Source organism: Hyla sarda, chromosome 4, assembly GCF_029499605.1.
Source record: "Hyla sarda isolate aHylSar1 chromosome 4, aHylSar1.hap1, whole genome shotgun sequence".
Classification (NCBI taxonomy): Eukaryota; Metazoa; Chordata; class Amphibia; order Anura; family Hylidae; genus Hyla; species Hyla sarda.
This window is the reverse complement of record NC_079192.1, coordinates 322,569,171-322,584,874: the sequence shown is the minus strand read 5'-3', so window position 1 is coordinate 322,584,874 and position 15,704 is coordinate 322,569,171. Positions and strand designations below refer to the sequence as shown.

At 45.6% G+C, this 15,704-nt stretch overlaps 2 protein-coding genes across 10 annotated transcripts in view; one reads left to right on the top strand and one right to left on the bottom strand.

Moving 5' to 3' along the window:
• GDF9 (growth differentiation factor 9) overlaps positions 1-8,426 on the bottom strand; it is a 30,086-nt gene extending 21,660 nt beyond the window's left edge. Inside the window, exons 1-2 of one of the 2 annotated variants that reach the window (XR_008892813.1) lie at positions 8,337-8,426; positions 1,791-1,887 (exon numbers count right to left, since the gene is read on the bottom strand). The gene's annotated coding sequence lies outside the window, so the exon portion shown is untranslated. Of the gene's footprint in view, positions 1-1,790; positions 1,888-4,487; positions 4,898-8,336 lie in introns of those variants that run through there. The other variant, XR_008892812.1, reaches the window with a different exon arrangement.
• SHROOM1 (shroom family member 1) overlaps positions 6,929-15,704 on the top strand; it is a 79,660-nt gene continuing 70,884 nt past the window's right edge. For 4 of the 8 annotated variants that reach the window (XM_056574957.1, XM_056574951.1, XM_056574954.1 and 1 more), the window contains exon 1: positions 11,596-11,755. The gene's annotated coding sequence lies outside the window, so the exon portion shown is untranslated. Of the gene's footprint in view, positions 7,050-10,444; positions 10,556-10,749; positions 10,885-11,595; positions 11,756-15,704 lie in introns of those variants that run through there. The other 4 variants (XM_056574961.1, XM_056574960.1, XM_056574953.1 and 1 more) reach the window with 4 other exon arrangements.

The following is a 15,704-nucleotide window of genomic DNA, read 5'->3' as shown; positions in this document are numbered from 1 at the left end:
ACGGCGGTGCCGCGATACAATTGCGGGTCACCGTTGGTTGCTATGGCAGCAGGAGGTCAGCTCATGACCTTCTGTATGACTGCTACGGAAGCCTATGAGATCCAGCCAGAGGCTGGATCGCACAGGCTGTAGTGTCTGCAGCTCATCAGGTTATACTGTGCTGCAGTACAAATGTATTGCAGCATAGTATAACCTGTAAAAAGTAGAGCCAAGGGCTGTGAACAGGATTTGAACACCTGTACAGGATTTGAACACCTGTGCAGGGAGACCCCATTTGATTTCAAGTCCAACACCTTAACCTCTCGGCCATCACAGCTTTGATGGCACAAGTGGTTAAGGCGTTGGACTTGAAATCAAATGGGGTCTCCCTGCACAGGTGTTCAAATCCTGTTCACAGCGCTAGGTTCTGCCTTTAAGAAACCTGTAAAAAGTGTAAAACATAAAATAAAAAGTTCTTCAATAAAAGTATGAAGTGTAAAAAAAAAAAAAAATGATAAATGCCCCTTTCCCAATAAAAGCCCTATGTTATCACCAAAAAAGATCAAAAACACAAATCATATACATAATAGGTATTGCCACGTCCGTAATGACGTGTACTATAAAACTATAATGTAAATTATCCCGCTCGGTGAACGCCGTAAAAAAGCATCAAAAAAGCACGGAATTCGCCAATTTTGGTACAAATAGCGGAATAAAAATGATCAAAAGGTAGCACGTATAGCAAAAATGATACCAATAAAAAGTGCAGCTCATCTCGCAAAAGATAAGCCCTTACTCAATGGCGTCGGACGAAAAATAAATTTTGCTCAGAAAAGGAAAAAGAACATAGAAAGCTATATAAAATGGGTATCACCATAATCGTACTAACCCACAGAATAAATATAATGTCACTTTTACCGCACAGTGTACACAATAAAAAAAATTTAAAACACCAGACATTTTCCAGTTTTTACTATATTTTGAAGTTTTTCACAAATAATTCTTCATGTGTCAACAAAAATGCACCAGTTATATAAAGTACAATATGTCACGAAAAAACTATCTCAGAATCGCTCTGCTCAGAAAAAGCGTTCTGAAGTTATTACCATTGAAAGAGATACATGTCAAATAAAAAAAAGAGCCTGGTCATAGAGGTAAAAAATTGGTCTGTCCTTAAGGGGTTAAACAAAAACCCCGACCCTCATAAATGGGGTAGTTAAGGGTTAACTATCCTATATTTTAAGTGGACATATAAGTAACATGTGACCAAGTATTATCGAAATATCTTCAACCTTTTTGAAGTTATGCAGTAACATATATTTCCCATAGAGTTGTATGGGACTTTAAACAAAAACCCCAACCCTGGCAAATAGGGGTGAGTAAGGGTTAAATCACCTATCCTATGTTTGTTGTGGACATATAATCGGGGTTGCGATGGGGTGGTGTATGGGGCTGATGTTATAGACCAGGGGCAAGGTGTTATTAACCCCTAAATGTTCGTTATACCAGGGCATGGTTTTCCCGGTAACCACCCGAACGGTAGCACCACTATCGCAAGGTTAGGCAGGGCAATAATTGTCCAAGACCAAGTAAGGGTTAACAGTAGCTTTACTGAGGTTAGGCAGTTGTTAAAGTCTTTACAGCTAGTCCAGAATCCCAGATAGTCAACCAGTAACACCGAAAGGGTCTTGCAGCTTGCTGGGACTTGCAGTACTTTTGGGTCAGACTTCAATACAGCCACTCTGACTATAATTGACTTGACTAGTGACTTGACTTTGGTAGAGACAGCAGACATAGATGAGTTGACTTACTGACAATGTGGCTGGTGTGCAGGCTTTATGGCCTCCAGGTGTAATGGACACAGGATCTGTGATGTCTGTGCTTTGCTGTTCCTCAGCAGGAGTTGTGCTGAAAAGAGAGAGATATGGTATAAGAGAGAGATTGTAATGGCTGCCCCTCTTATAAAGGGGGGGGGGCTAAGCCAGAAGCTCATAGGTCAAGCTGCAGGTCAGGTGGTCAACTGGTTCTCTCATGTGAACATAACAGGTGATACCTCCAAAGGTCCTTAAAGGTCCTTTATACTTTATTTACCTACACATAACATTATGCACTATATTTACAACACTATACATAACATTAGACTTACTACTATGGGGGAGACACTGCAGGAGAGCCCCTAGGACAATGAGGGACTCAACCTGACTGGGCCTAAGTACTGTACAGGATTATATCCTGTACTGGGACATTACAAACCCCTCTACTTAACAGAAGTCAACCTCAACAGAGGGTCCTGTCGGGATTGAGGGTCGAAGCGACCTTGGAGCCGAATGCAGTCCTGGGGCATTGCAATTAACGTCCATTTCGAGGCTGTGGTTTGGTTTGAGAAACTGACAACACAAAAGAGTCTTTTTATAATTGTCCATACATGCTCTGATGAATTTTTGCTCAACAAAGAACAGAGATTACTGGAGAGTAAGGACTATGACAGTTGACTATGCATGACAATACTTTATACATTACTAGACATTTGGTGGATTGGGTTGCCAGAGGCTTTCTGCCCAATGCCTTACATACTTCACCCCAGAACACTAATTATATTTAAAGGGGTATTCCGCCGCTAGACATTTTATCCCCTATCCAAAGGATAGGGGATAAGATGTCAGATCACCGAGGTGCCGCTGCTGGGGAGCCCTGGGATCCCTGCTGCGGCACCGCGCTATCATTACAGCACAGAGCGAGTTCGCTCTGCACGTAATGATGGGCGGTACAGGGGCCGGAGCATCGTTATGTCACGGCTCCGCCCCTCGTGATGTCACGGCCCGCCCCTTTCAATACAAGTCTATGGGAGGGGGCGTGACGAACGTCACGCCCCCTCCCATAGACTTGCATTAAGGGGACGGGCCGTGATGTCGCGAGGGGCGGAGCCATGACTTCACGCTGCTCCGTCCCCCGTATCGCCCGTCATTACGCACAGAGCGAACTCGCTCTGTGCTGTAATGATAGCGCGGTGCCGCAGCGGGGATCCCGGGGGTCCCCAGCAGCGGGACCGCGGTGATCTGACATTTTATCCCCTATCCTTTGGATAGGGGATAAAATGTCTAGGGGCGGAATACCCCTTTAATGCTAGACATTTTATTTAGCTACACATTTTTGTAGATAACATTTGACGTTCTGTTATCTTTGACTTTTTACGTGCTTCTGCAAGTAACAGGAATACCTTCTGGCCAGGAAAGTATCCTGAGCACAAGGAAGAAATATTACATAGTGACATATGACATTTGTGTGGACTGTGTGGTTGTGAGTGTTACAGTCCTACTGTGCATGACTTTAGGTGTACATGACTTTTATCTGTACTTTATGTGTACTGATGACTATGTGTACTACACATTTACTGGTGATGGGGTGAAATGTTGCTTCTCCTGATTGGTTCAGGACAACCCCTGTAAGACAACTACCAGACATAAAAAAAATACTGTACACTATGACTTTTTGTGTACAACAACTTTTATACATTTTTTTAGACCATAGCAGTTATAATGCAGGCCCATAAACATTTCAATACAAGACCATAACCCTTTGTTTTTAACAACAAAAATATATTACTTTGGAATATTTACACGACTGTCCATGTATTGCTCAGTAGTCCACATACACTATAGAGTTCAGGTGAAATCTCCTGTACCTAAGGAGTCTCTCGGCCGAAGGCAGGCACAACACTTACAAGCTTGGTTACTGCAGAAAACTTTTCTTGATGAGTCCGTCAGGTACTGTGCTTGAAAAGAAAAAAAAAAAAAATGTAGCCAACCTATACCCAATACACAGGTGCACGCTGCTGTGGCAAGTACAAGACATGTAAAAAAAGAAATGAAAATGGCAGCAGCACACTTGGTCAACAAAATGGAGGCTCTTAGCGCACTTTTTGATCAAAACATGTCCCCCCCATCCACCACGCGGAGGTGGCCTCATATAGGATGGGACCCTAACAAAAAAACTGAGCTTAACACTCATAACACTCACCTCTGCTGAGCATATAGCCTCTGACTGGGTGACAGGTTGGATCCACTATCAATCCAAACCACCTCCTGTGAAAATAGGGGAGGGGATGCATGGCTACAGAGGGAGCCACCCCCCCCCCCCCAAATTGCACAGCAAAAAACAAAAAAAAAATGTAGATAGCACCTATACCCAATACACGGGTGCACGCTGCTGTGGCAAGTACAAGACATGTAAAAAAAGAAAATAAAATGGCAGCAGCACACTTGGTCAACAAAATGGAGGCTCTTAGCGCACTTTTTGATCAAAACGTGTCCCCCCATCCACCACGCGGAGGTGGCCTCATATAGGATGGGACCCTAACACAAAAACTGAGCCTAACACTCATAACACTTACCTCTGCTGGACATATAGCCTCTCGCTGGGTGAGACATGTGCGATCCACTATCAATCCAAACCACCTCCTGTGAAAATAGGGGAGGGGATGCACAGCTACAGAGGGAGCCGCTCCTTACCAGTGCTTCCAGTGACTGAAGAGGTCAGGCTCCGCGTCGCTTCTTATACCGGTCTCCGACAAGATGGCCACCAGCCGGAAGGACGTAATCAGCGGGGCCTAGGACCGGAAGCGACTCAGCAGTGCATCCTCTTCATCCGGCCCCCTGGCAACAAGGGCGTCGGACCTTTCAAGTTCCACCTCGATACAGTTGGATACAGTTCAGACTCAGACTAGGGGGAAGGACTCGCAGCTTTATGGTTAAGGCACACACCCGTATCCTGTTAACTGGTGGCTTTGTGGTTAAGTGGTTAAGGCACACACCTGTATCCTGTTCATGATGCCAAAGTTGTGGCAAAGCCACGGGGTGTCTCGGGGTGCGATGGTGTGGTATATGGGGCAAATGTTATAGCCCAGGGGCAGGGTGTTAGTAACCCCTAAATGTTCTTGATGCCAGGGCGTGGTTTTCCCGGTAACTACCCGAACAGTAGCACAGCTATCCCAATGTTAGGCAGGGCAATAATAGTCCAAGACTAGGTAAGGGTTAACGGCAGCTTTACTGAGGTTAGACAGTTGTAAAAGTCTTTACAGCGAGGCCAGAATCCCAGAGAGTTGACCAGTAACACGGAAAGGGCCCTGCAGTTTTGCAGTTTGCTGGGACTTGCAGTACTTTTGGGTCAGATTTTAATACAGCCACTCTGACTATAATTGACTTGACTAGTGACTTGACTTTGGTAGAGACAGCAGACATAGATGAATTGACTTACTGACAATGTGGCTGGTGTGCAGGCTTTATGGCCTCCAAGTGTACTGGACACAGGATCTGTGATGTCTGTGCTTTGCTGTGAAAAGAGAGAGATTGTAATGGCCGCCCCTCTTATAAAAGGGGGCTGAGCCAGAAGCCCATAGGTCAAGCTGCAGGTCAGGTGGTCAACTGGTGCTCTCTGGGTAACATAACACATCATGTGAACATAACAGGTGATACCTCCAAAGGTCCTTAAAGGTCCTTTATACTTTATATACCTATACATAACATGATGCACTATATTTACAAAACTATACATAACATTAGACTTACTACTATGGGGGAGACTCTGCAGGAGAGGCCCTAGGACAATGAGGGACTCAACCTGACAGGGCCCAAGTACTGTACAGGAGTATATCCTGTACTTGGACATTACATATATGTGTTGGTCCAGTACGGGATGGTATTTCCCCATACCGTCCCTGCCCTGTCAGGCAGTGTCCCTCAGTGTCCCCAGGGCCCCCTGCAGTTGGTCCCCCCATGTAAATAGGTTATGTATTATATAGTGTATTGTACCTTTAATAAATGTACCATGTAATTGATACACAGGAGGTACTAGTGACCAGCTGACCTCAAAGGGGACCTATGGGCTCCCTGCTAGAATCCCCCATATAAGTACTGGGAGGAGCTAGCCTCTTTTGCTCTTTTGCACCAAGTCTTTGCTGAGGTCAGTCGTGTCTATAGTGTGTGTCCAGAGCAGTGGAGGCCTCAAGTCAAATTCTGCAGCCACAAGTCAAGTCCTGCAGCCTCAAGTCAAGTGCAAGTAAGCTGAAGTCACTGTCCTGTCAGTCAAGTCAAGTCTTATTTCTACCCAGCGTGACCTGCACAAAATTCTCTGTCCAACTACATGTCCCAGCAAGTCTGCAAGGCCTCTTTGTCACTGGTCACCTCCTTGGGCCCCGGCTGTACTGCTTAGACTGTTCCAACTGTTTATTCTCAGTAAAGCTACTGTTGTCCGTAACTTGGCGTTGGTGTCTTCATTGTTCCCGTGCCTAGCCCAGAATCCATCGGTATACCTTCGGGTGGTTAAGCCTAAACCATGCTCTGGCGTCACAAACAAAAGGGGTCAATGCCATCTGCCCCTAGGGTAACAACATCTGCGCTGCACCTCACAATCCGCTATACCACATATACATCCCTAAATGTAGCATATAATCATCTCTCTGCTGTCAGAAAAGTTAGCATAAGAGACCTGTAAGATCTGCTATGGGGAAGTCTGGCTTTGTTGTGTCTGGTTGAAAACTAACACCATTACTGCGCTATAACAAACTGCATATAAATATTTGTAAATTCTGACGTGGAAACAGTTCACTACCATTTACAAGTAGTAGTCTGTGTCTATAAACCTCTGACATGTAATCCAATAAATATAGACATGAAAAAGAAGGCATTACAATCAATATATTCACGCTCTTAAAAATACTTGTATGCATGCATTTTATTTGCCAGTTTTTTTTTAACCAGTACTAACTAATAGCCTGCTATTCAAGGGTTAATTTACAATTTCACAAGCAGAATAGCAGCTGTTTGCCTCCACGTATTGCTGCCTGGGTTAATCATTTCTAATTTCATTTTATCTGCTGTACCTGCCTGTATTGAAACTCAAGGCTCTGGAAAACATCCGGTTAACCTTTTATGTGTTTGAGATCACATTTATGAAATTATTAGGAAAGCTTGTGACTAAGGTTTTTTATATTTATTTAACAGACCTGACTCTATGGCAATAATCCACTTAATGGTCATGGTAGCTCTCCATGCTGTGTCGTAATTGCTACTAAGGTAAGGTTCACTATCTATGGTTCTTTTAGGAGACTCCTCATATTCCATAAAAAAACAAAAACTATTATTCGTGAGAGTAACTCTTTGTAAACTCTTATTCAGTCCACTTCGCCACAGGATCATACAACCAAGCCACATCACTGATCTTAGGGCAACCACCCTCCGACTACACAATGGCCAACAATCCCTATATTGTTGTAATCCTCCACAGCCCCTCTAAGTCCCAGTTGTAACCTCATACATGGCTGAAACCTCACACAACCTTGGCTCCTCTTTTGGCTGACATCTCTCACAGCCCCCAGCAGTCTCTCCAGAACTCTTTTTAAGATTAGCACATGTGACCAAAACTATAGTGTACCCCTATGCAGGCCCCTTGTCATTCACGTGGATCTCCATCCCACTGATTCTCTCTTGTGATGAAAAAGCCCAACTATTCCCAACATCCTATCGATGATCTTCCTCACACAAAGAGTGGACCATCCTCACAGCAAATTTTTACCTTTTATTCCCTCTTGCTGTCCATCTTATCTGCATTGTGTCCTGAGCCTCTCTGCTCTGGTTCCCGTCATTTTGATTTCCCACCTCCCACTAAAGCAGCAGTGGAAAATATTATCGCCATTCTAGTGTGGCGAGTCAGGTGATGTAATGAGAGTTATGCTGGTTACAGTTTTCCTTAGTATGTGTCACGTGGCAGGGTGGTGAAGCTAACCCGATGTTCACTTGTGACCCAACCACAACATTTTGTCAAGGAAGATGTTCCTGTATGAAAAGTGCAGGAATGAGACCTCGGGGCTCTGAAAAACAAACTACTTGTGGTGCAATTCCAATAAAATGCTGTTGTTTTTGTATAGCTTTGAATATTATAGCTTTTTAGCCAGAATAATGAATATTTATTCACTATCCCTTTAAAAGTTGCTTTTGGACTCTCATAGGTTGGCTTACTGTGGTGCAACACATAGACTTTTCTTTACTCACACAATGGTGGTCCAGGGAAGTCCAGGGAACACCTGCCTTACAGTCACCTAGGAGATTGTATTGTATTGTCTTAGTTTATTGTATTGTGTATTGTGTATTGTTCAGCCTTCTCTCTGGCGTAGATGATTTTCTCCCTCTTGGAGATGAAGAAACTTATGGCATTTTTATTCTCACATCATGGACAGGTAGAGGAGCAGAAACAGCGACTTCATTGTAGACAGAATTGTTCCTAGGTAATGTATTAGATGTGTAGCTTAGGTATAGGTATGCCTAGCAATAGCAGAGGCTAGAAAATATGCACACTTTGCTTACTGGACTCTTCATCATGTGCAGGGCTAGCAGATATTGCTCTGGGAAGAGCCAGGCCTACATTGGTTCTAACAAATTTGGGTCCAATCATTCTCCTGGGAGAGAGAGAGAGGGGTTAGACTAGGGACTTCTCATGTAATCACTGATGGAAAGATCATGTGACCAAAACCGCATTCATCTGGGTACAGTAAATGCAGTTTTGTTAACCCTTTATACTTTAAGGACCTCAGTCACACAATACCTGCTTAGTATAATAGCTGAACCATAGATTCTGAGACACTACACTAGCAGCACCCATACATATGGCTGCTGTTCTGTGTTTTAATCATATCACCAATGCCAGGGTGGAACAAACAGGCCACATATTAGAATTATAGTTACAGTATCTCACATAAGTGAGTCCATCGTTACATTTTTGTAGATATTTTATTATATCATGTGACAACACTGAAGAAATGATACTCTGATACAATGTAAAGTAGTGAGTGCACAGGCTGTATAACAGTGGTTAATGTTGTGTCCACCCAAATAACTCAACACACAGACATTAATGTCTAAACAATGGCAACAAAAGTGAATACATACATAGGACCACCCTGGGAAGCCCCTTACAGACTTACGTACATGCTGTTTTGTGCATCTTCAATTTTATGCCAATGTGTCCTTTCATACTAATGTATAATCTCTATTGAGCCCTGGCTGATATTTTTATCAGTATGAGTTGTATAAGTTTTGGGGTAGAACTGAAACCAAGGCATTCATATCTAACCCATGTTCACACAACAGATTTTTCCTCAGAAAACCTATTGTGTATTAGAGAGAATCCATTTCAGAAATCCAAGGCAGATCTTCAGATTGCTGTTGCATATGGGCAAATTCAGAGGCAGGGCCCATTCACACGGTGGAATTTCCAAGCTGAATCAGGCAGAAAAATCCTGCTGCACCATGCACATAGCAGAATTTTTTACAGCAAAAACATCTGCAGTGGAAATTCTAATTCTGCAGTCTGCAAAAAGAATAAAAATGTTCATTCTTTCAGTAGAAACTGCTCTGAAATGCATTGGCATCTATGATGATGTCCTATTTAGGAGTAACCCATTGAATGTCTGGCCGGAAAAACTGCCACGTGAAAGAGTCCGCACAATTTCACATTTACTGCCCGTGTACCTCCCACCTGAAATGGTGACATTATATGATTGGAATTAATATTTCAGATGGATCTCACAGGAATAGAAAAACATCTTTACGAGAACATAGCTTTAGTCTCTTTGTACATGATTTTAGGTTTTGTTCACATCTACATGCACTTTCCCTTAGCCAGCTGCAAGAGAGGAGCCTAAGTGCTCAGGCACACAGGAAGGGTACGTTCACACAAGCGGACCCACAGCGTATTTTACTCTGCAGATCCACCACTAAAGGACCGCTGCATGGTGGCTTTACATGTGCCTGCTCGGAGCGGCATTACGCTGCTACAAGCAGACACGCTGAAGCGATGTGCGAGTCGCCGCGCATGCGTGGTGTACTCGCACGCATCACGGCCGCTCCCACTACTCCATGAGCTAGGTCGAGAGCTGTCGCGATGTGCGAGTATACTGCGCATGCGCACTGCGACTTGCGCATCGCAGTGTGTCTTCTCGTCGCGGCGTACTGCCGCTCCGAGCAGGCACACGTAAAGCCAACATGCAGGGGTCCTTCAGCGGCGGATCTGCGGCGTAAAATAGGCTGTGGGTCCACTCCTGTGAACGTACGTATTATTATTTTAAGTGCTTTAAATGGGTACTCTCATAAAAAAAAAAAAATTATTTAATACATTGTGTAAAAAGAAAAATGTTTGTAATATATTTTATTTTTAAAAAAATCATGTTTTACGTGTTTTTTTTTTACATTTGTAAACCTGGCCACTAGGTGTCACCCTATATGGCTCATGATTACTTCACCCCCCCCCTGACGTTGATCATGTTCGGACCAACGCTGGCCATGCAGCATGGCACAGCGTGGTCCGGAATGCGCGTTCACATGAATGAGGAGAGGGAGATGCAGGAGTTCCTATACAGGCAGAGAGCGAGCACAGCGCTCATGCACGTGCGCAAAATTTTAATTAAGGAGACGGGCGGAAGCGAGCCCCGGCCAGGCTTCAGATGTCGTTGCTCCTGCCGGGGCCGCCCGCTTCCTACCCTCATCAGAGAGCTCAACTCTGAGCTCCTGCAGCTGTTAAAAAAAAGGTAATTTTATGGGGATTTGGGGGAAAATAAAGACAGGGATAGATGTAGTTAGTGCCAGGGACAGATGGGGAGGGGGAATAGGGAAATTTCATTTAGTGATAGCTACTCTTTAAGTTATTTTAATTCCGCTGGCAGTAAATGTAATTTAATTTTCCCTTGGTATTTCACTAGTCATGTGACCTACACTGACCAAGCTCTTCGTACAGAGACGGGGAATTGTCTCACATTCTTGTATAAAGGTCAGCTACTGTCCGCCTCAGTTCTAGTCTCTGAAATCCTGCTTAGAAATTCCAAAGTACAAAAACCCTCTTGCATAATGAACAGTTAAGGTTTGTGCTTTTTTTTTTTTATTGGTTTACGAGTACGAACAATATGGTTGCAGTGCAGTTTAGCGACAGAAACTTCTGGCTTATCTTTTTATGAAGCTTTTTTTAGCCTGGGTTCACGCCACATTTGTTTTTTCATCTAGTTGAAAAGTCGTGTGTTTTTTTTTTATCATGTTTAACCCCATAAGGACACAGCAGGTATATGACCTTGTGGACGTATCCAATTTACATTTTTAAATTTTTATTTTTCCCTACTTGTCTTCTAAGAGCCATAACACTTTTATTCTCAATCTACAGAGTCATACAAGGACTTTTTAATTTAATCAAAAACTAAACCACAATAAATAAAAAAAAAATGTGTTAAATGGAAAAAAAGAAAATTGGGGGGGTGGGGTTCGTTTTTACATAGTGCACATTACTGTAAAACTGAAGTTATCTTTATTCTGTAGGTCCGTCCGATAACAATGTAACCCATACCTACATAGTCTTTGTATTATTTAATTTACTTCAGTTAAACTTATTCTTTAACCAACTATTAAGGAGATTTATCAAAACCTGTCCAGAGGAAAAGTTGCCCAGTTGCCTATAGCAACCAATCAGCTCGCTTCTTTCATTTTTAACAAGGCCCCTGCAAACTGAAAGAAGCGATCTGATTGGTTGCTATGGGCAACTGGGCAACTTTTCCTCTGGACAGGTTTTGATAAATCTCCCCCTATGTGTACATAAAATTGCCCTATTCTGACACCCATAACTTTTTTTATTTTTCCATCTACAGGACTGATTGTTTGCACGATGATCTTTAGTTTTAATTGATACCATTTTGATGTAGATGGGATTTATTTATCGCTTTTTATAAACTTTTCTCTGATATATGGTAGGAAAAAAAATCAGGGGTTGTAACGTTTCAATTCCACACACTAAAATATCAAATATGTTTAATTATGTGGGAAGCCTATCAGGCTGAATTTGTGGGAGGGGCTTTGGCTATTTAACATCCATCGGCCCCTCCCTCTGGGCGTATGCTGGGTTGGCGAAATTGCGGGGGTTCTTTCGTTGCGTACGCTGGGTCAGGTGTGTGGTGGTGCAGGTAAGTGCCGGGTGACCGGCAGGTTTCTTTACTGGGGCCCTGGTCTGTTGCTATTGCTCCCCTCGTTTGGCGGGCAGGCTCCGGCACCCAGCGTGTTATGTAGGCGGCGGTCCGTCGGTGCAGCGCGTGCCCGGGCTGGCCGCAGTGAACACGGCCTCTGGATCCAGCGGCAGCTGGCGGCATGGCAGGCGCGGGGAGACGCGACCCACGTGGGTCTCCCTGTGCCGGCATCTCACGTGTAACACGGGGCTCTGAACGGGCGGAGTCACAGCATGCCAGTGAGCCGGCGGTATAGCTCCACGGATGGCCAGCAGGTGGCGCTGAAAAAAAAAATAAAAATGTGTGTGAGGAAATGTGTTAGGCTTACAGAGTGTATTGGTACCATGCAGTAATAAGGGGCTGGTTCATGGTGCACCGGTGTCAGGCCACAGTTCCTGACACATGCACTGTCGCAGACAAGGGGCAGCTGGTAAAGTTAATAACACGATAATCCATATTACTGTGGCTTCGGTTTAAGGGGGGGGTGGTCATGCATATCGGGGTACCGGGTCAGAGGCTTGGGGTAGTCAAGCAATTAGTGGGGTTGGGGTAGTTTCAGGCATAGGGGGGGGGGGGGGCTAGGGGGTGCCAGCATGTATGGGTCAGAGGTGGTAGGTGGCGCGTAAACCATATGGTTAGTACACTGTTAGTTTCTCTTGCAGATTAGGTGGGCTGTATCCAGTTAGGTGGTCGTTACGTTCCTGGTCATTGCAAACTTGGCTACGGTCAGTACCAACCGTACGGCGGTTGTTCATGTTATTTATTCACGTTTCACGGTGGTCATCACTTTCGCTAGCAGACGCTAGTTCACGTGATTTCAGTCAAATGCTTAATACTCCTGTTACATTAGTTAATGTTACGCACTGCTACTGTTACACATAGGCCTTGAATCACTGTATATCTGACTCGACATGTCAGATAGGGTTCAAGGCGTCATGGCTACTGTCACGCATACAGAGCATTTCGTTTACACGGGTAGTGGTCACTGCGATCTTGACTCTTCTTCAAGGGTGACCACTTGCCTGCGGTGGTTGCTGACACGTCTTCAGAGCCATCGCTAGTTAGTTAGAAACGGTGCACACTGTAATCTTGACTCGCAGTCAGGAGGTGTTCACGGTTTAATTATTCATGACTATACGCGTCATGCACACGTTCTCGGTCAGACACACGGTCAGGCCTCGTTTCAAACTATTCAGGTGGTACTCTGGGTCGCACTGGCACTACGGTCAGCACTCTTGGGTTCGGCCACATTGCACGGGCAGTCTGCAGCTGTAAGCTAACATTAAGTATGTATTCGGTTGTTGGCAGGCTTACAGTCGATTTGCTGTTCGTTTCAGGCGTATTACTGTTGTGTTACAGTGGTGGTAAGGTCAGTCAGTACTCAGCGAGGGGGGTACACGTTTCTCATATCTGGTGACTCACGATTACCGTTTTTTTTTGCCCCGGCACCCGTTACGGCCCGGACAGGTCATGTCTCACGTGTCAGACATAGAGGACCCGATGTCCATCCCTGATACACCAGCTAGAAGCTCCGTGCGAGGGACGCCCTCCTCTGCAGCTTACAGGGCTTGGACGATCCCCAAGTTGATGGAGGAGTTGCGCAAGAGGGCAATTCCATTTCCAGCAACCGCCCGAAAAGCAGAGTTGTACAAACTCCTCATGGCGGATCAGGGGGCTGGCGACAGTCAGGAGGGGACCTCGGGCCAGTCCACCCTCTCTGAACTGCATGCAATGATGACTTCCATGTTGGGCAGGCTGGATTCTCTGGAGAGAAGGGGCATTCAGGGGCCCCCAGCTCCAGCAGCATTGCAGGCGCCAACGCCTACACAGATGTCTGCCCCTGTTCCGGTAGGCAACCCAGGTAGGCGCTCTGGGCCACCAAGGGTGTCACCAGTCCATTTTGTCCCAGCGGCCCTGAGAAAGGACATACTGGAAGGGAAGGACATCAATTTGGCGGCCCTGTTGCTATCTGCCTTCGACGTTGAGGACACTAGAACGGTAGCGTGCGCTGACTTATCTGTTGTTGTTAAGAGTAAGGACACCAGGCTGAAACGGAAGCTAAATATCCACGAGTTTGTGATTGCCTTCAGCAAATACAGGGAGGTGATATGCTCAGCCAGGCCGGAGCACAGAGAGGAGCTCGACCTGTATTTGCTGAGGGTTACTGAATACGCATACAAATACGGTGGTACCCATTTCTACGATTATCATAGAAGTTTCTCAGCCATGGCAGCGGCGGCCTTCAGCCAAGATGGGTACCTCACGGACTGGAGCATCGAAGATTCACAGATGTTCTGCAGCCACTTCGCAAATCTCAAATTCCCCGCATGTGCCGCCTGTCAATCAATCACGCATACTACGGCGTTGTGTGTAGGGCTGGCTCAACAGGGCGAGCAGAGCGCCACCAGACTGTCCACTTCCACGGACAGTTTCAGCAGGTCCGCACCTTCCGTGGATAAGTTGGGCCGTCCAGTACACTATCTCGGAGGCTCACAAATTTGTAACAACTATAACATGTCTTCGTGCAACTTCAGCAATTGCAGGTTATTACATGTCTGCTTCTACTGCTTCAGGGCACATCCGGGCTCTGCATGTAGGCAGAAAGGGCCAGCATGACTAGGCGGGGTACGTACCCCAGTCCTGGCCGCTCTGCTCGCGGATCACCCGGACCCAGATTGGGTCCAATGGTTGATCAATAGTTTTGATAGAGGCTTCCACGCCGCATGGTCACACTGCCGCAGGCCACATTTGAATGCGACAATCTGCTGTCTGCCGTAAACGATCCCGCTGTTGTCACTGAATTAATAAATGCTGAGCTAATGAAAGGTTATATGATTGGCCCCTTGTTAGTTTCTCCATTCAGGTCTTGGAGGGTCAGTCCGGTAGGGGTGGTAACAGGCAAGTTCAATGGGAAAAAGAGACTGATATTTGACTTGTCGGCTCCCCATGGGTCACTTGTCCCCAGTATCAACTCTCTCATTCCATCCGAGGAGTTTAGCATGCATTATTCTTCCATAGACCAGGCTATTCAGGTCATCTTGGCGCTCGGCCCAGGGACTTGGATGGCGAGGGCAGATATCACTGATGCCTTCAAGTTGCTGCCATTGCACAGGGACCAGTGGCAATGGTTTGGGCTCAAATGGCAGGGGGCATATTATTTTGCTTCCAAGTTGACTTTCGGATGCAAGAGCAGCCCGTGGCTGTTTGACCAACTGGCCCAGGCATTGCACTGGCTGCTGGTTAATGTCTCTGGATGCAGCCAGGTCATCCATTATTTGGATGACTTTCTTCTGCTCAGTCGCCCGAGGGAAGAGCCGGACCAGTTGGTCAGATTGCTGAAACTGTTCACTGATATTGGGGTGCCAGTGTCTCCCAAGAAAACGGTCGGTCCAACTAAGTGTCTCACCTTTCTGGGAGTAATCCTAGATTCAGTCGCAATGCAAGTCAGCTTGCCCACTGACAAACTCAACCGTATCAGAGACACTATCCACAAGTACACGGTCTCCCAGGTCACGACCAAGGGCGAGTTGCAGAGCTTGCTGGGAATGCTGGCATTTGCTATGCGAGCAATTCCGCAGGGCAGAGCGTTCGTATCCAGAATATTGTCTTTGCTGCATGGTGTCCCTCATCAACACAGTAGGGTTTGATTAGATTGCCAAGCCCTGGCTGACCTGAACATGTGGGATAGGTTCATGGC